Below are 3,642 nucleotides of genomic sequence, written 5' to 3'. Positions count from 1 at the left end.
CTGTTTTTTTTTCTTTAAACACTGTGATCAGTTTTGGTATCTAGTGTCGTGTAACGCCTACTAGATTTTTGGTGTTGTGACATCCCTATGCTAATGTAGTGGGGAGATAAGGGTGTGTGTGTGTGTGTGGCTCAAGAAATGTTTTGTGGATAAATGAAAGTAGACCAGCGAGGTACTAAACTGGTTGAATGACTAAGCCAGGAAAATGCTGCCGTGGTGCAGTTGCATCTGAGCTTAAACTGTATTATATCGTATTTCATTGGAATCAACTTTTAAGTAGCTAATATCAATTAAACATAAGGGCACTACTTGGTTAACAGCGCATACATGGTAAATGTGTGTTAAGATTTATAGTACTTAAGTGACTTCTTTCATACTCAACAAAGTTACCTTTGGAAATTAGATGTGTAGGTGGTTGTGCAGACAGCTGTGAGACTCCACACACTTTCCATACTTGTGTGTGTCTTCAAATGATTAGTAGCTGGGCTGCTGATCTGTTAGAAACAGGACAGAGGAGTTGTCAGTCACTCCTGTAGTCGTCATCGGACTGGAAATGGTGTATCTCCCCTGCCACCCACCACAGAGTGGAAGCACATTTTTACTCACTCATTGTACTGGCGTCTCTCATAACAATACATACTGACTGTTAATACTGTGGCGTTGGGAAAGAGCACAGATAAAGGCTCATTAAGATCTAAATTGTTTAAGAATGATGCTCAAATTCACCTGATATAAAATTATCCAAACTTTGAATCCAGCTCTCCTAAAATTAGCTATTATTTTGTGCTACTTTGTGGTACTCAATATTAGGGCTATACAATATATATATATATATATATATATATATATATATATATATATATATATATATATATATATATATATATATATATATATATATATATATATATATATATATATATATATATATTTTTATCTCCATCGTAATGTCAACTGGCGCAACAACCAAATCGCCAAAGGTTTCAAAATATTGCAAAAGACATTCCAAGATTTTTTTTGTGTTGGTTGTTAGAAAATATCAGTGGAAAAAAACTTTAAAATGCACTTTAAAATGTAACTGTCATTCTTTTTTTTAGTGCTGACAAATCAAATTTGTTCAACATTACATTACATGTCATTTATCTGACGCTTTTATCCAAAACGACTTACAATTGCTATATATGTGTCAGAGGTTGCATGCGTCTGGAGCAACTAGGGGTTAGGTGTCTTGCTCAGGGACACTTTGGTTGATGTATTGCAGTGGGAATCAAACCCAGGTCCTCCACACCAAAGGCATGTTATATCCACTGCGCCATCACCACCCCAACTGTCAATAGAGGGTTTTTCTACAACTCTGCATCACAACAAAGCACAGGCAGTGAAGTAGATCCCAAACGGCGTCAAGGAAAATGGTTAATTATTGCCGTGTTTTAGATTGTACCAATAGGTCAGACCGAGAAAAACATTTGAAATATTATCAACTTCCAAAAGTTATTAAAAATCAAGGAGAGTCGCGGGACGTTGTGATGTTGATGCTAAAACTTTACGGTTCGGAGCCGTGACGCTGGAAACTTAACACTAATCTACAACAGCAGTCCGTTTCTGATATAACGTAATTCACACAGATTTAAGTGTCTTGGATACAGTTTGTCGCGGCTCTGCATGCACCGCAAACCACCAATCAAACAAACAAGCAGGCCCCGCTAGTCGACCACAACCTGAAATTTAGAGGAAGCAACATGCATGCATTACGACTATCATTCACTTTAGCCTGGATTGATTGTATTACATGAATACAATGCTGACATGTCACCGAAATCACTTCAGAGGAGTAGTCACAGCGCTTACTTGCTTTGGTGTTATATCAAAAAAAAGAAAAGGAAAAATGATTACCTATGTGGATACACTCCCCCTCTCCCCAAAAAAATTAGTCTATTTTTAATATTACAATATATATATATATATATATATATATTGCATGGAAAAATATGCCAATGTCAGTTTTTTTTCCAATATTGTGGTCCGTTCAGGATTTGTGGGGCCGATAGCTGAAAGCAGTATTGGCAATAACGAGCCACTAGCTGATATTAACATTGAGAAATGAAGGTATCGTAAATTGTTTATGTAATGGCAATATGGTAATGGTAATTCTTTTACGTCCGGGCCACACCGACGTCCTCTACTTGTACGTGACTGCTACCTTGCTGAAGTGATGCGGCTTGCATGCGTCTGGTGTCCCCCCAGAAAGCATTGCTGCTGCCAGTCCTATCTTTCTACACTGAGTTTGGCTTTTGATAATGGCTATCACTGGATCAATGCTAGAATGTTTCATTTCATTATAAACTTTGTATTTATTTTAGACTGAAAAAGGTTAAGAACCATTGGCTGATCGGCTAAATAGGTCTGCTCTGCTTTAAAAATTGAGTAACACCTAATACAATATATAATTTGTGACATTTATCCACAAAGCCGACAACAATCTTCTTTCAAGCCTTTTTAATATTTGTGTAAATGTTTTCATCCCATGGATCCTATAATTGGTTCCTATTAATCTTGTGTTTGCTTTGAATGTCTTGCATTTTCTGCTCCAAAATCTTGTCCTCCAAGCCCCCCCACTGTGCAACTTTACCTTCACAAAGACATGAATGCCTTGGGGTAATTCATTTTCAACACCCTGCCTTTTAATTTTCAATTGAGTCAGGTTACTGAAAACTCAAATGAGATTACAAAAGTCAAAACACAATTCTTGGTCACAACACCCTGGTTCTGCATTATAAGACGGAGGTAGGCTCTCTGTAAGGGCATGGAAATTGCTTATCTAAGTGTGAAAGTATGAAACATTGTTTTGTCTAGTTTCAAAAAGGAAGGCAAGTTCAGCTGCTCCTATAAATACAAATTATTGATGCAGTCTTATTTTTTTAGGTGTTGAAATCAGCCAGGATTAACAGAATAACACCTTTTTAGGAAAAAAACTCTGAGACCCACAACTTCAGAAGATGTTCGGTATTATGTCTTTTAATTGAACTGAATTCAATGTGTGTCTGTTAAAAGGTAGGTTTAATATTTTATCCTTCAAAGGTGGCTACTTAAAGAAGTGAAATTTGATTAGTTGGGATTGTTGGCATACAACGTGAAGTTTTAGTTTCAGAAAAACGGTTGTCGAAGTGTGAAAATAAACACTCAGTTGTTGGCATATTCAGCAGTTACTCCAAAATTGATTACAACAAGGAGGTGTTGTAGTGTATGCCCTTTTAGTTCGGCTGTATGAAGCCTTTTTCTCTGTTGTTATTATGTTACCTGTCCCTTTTCTTATGTCTTTTTTTTTTTCTCTTCCTTTCACTAACCTGTTATATGTCTGTTTGTCCCAGGTGATGGCGTGGTCATGTGTGCAGCCAGCACTGTGTGTGTGGTGATGGTTTTAACAGACGCTGTTCTGGAGGACTCAGGAACACTGCACTGGCCTGGAGAAGCCTCATAAACACACACATACACAACAGACACACACACACACACTTGTACACAAGATTGACACGTACACACGCCACCGCCGTGCCTTGAGAAAGGACACAGGCGCACGGACACAACTCAAGCTTCCCCTGTAGCACGCACAGACACATTTACACCTTCTGTGTGTGTGTGTGT

At 37.8% G+C, this 3,642-nt stretch overlaps 1 protein-coding gene across 5 annotated transcripts in view; it reads left to right on the top strand.

Moving 5' to 3' along the window:
• The window catches only part of epn2 (epsin 2), a 35,955-nt gene that overhangs the window by 7,439 nt on the left and 24,874 nt on the right, over positions 1-3,642 (top strand). For all 5 annotated transcript variants that reach the window (XR_004335170.1, XM_032536658.1, XM_032536657.1 and 2 more), the window contains exon 2: positions 3,369-3,642. This exon ends at the window's right edge or, in 4 of these variants, runs on beyond it. The gene's annotated coding sequence lies outside the window, so the exon portion shown is untranslated. The remainder of the gene's footprint in view (positions 1-3,368) is intronic.

Source organism: Etheostoma spectabile, chromosome 15 (genome assembly GCF_008692095.1).
Source record: "Etheostoma spectabile isolate EspeVRDwgs_2016 chromosome 15, UIUC_Espe_1.0, whole genome shotgun sequence".
Classification (NCBI taxonomy): Eukaryota; Metazoa; Chordata; class Actinopteri; order Perciformes; family Percidae; genus Etheostoma; species Etheostoma spectabile.
Note: the sequence above shows the minus strand (reverse complement) of the source record. Positions and strands in the feature narration are given on the sequence as shown.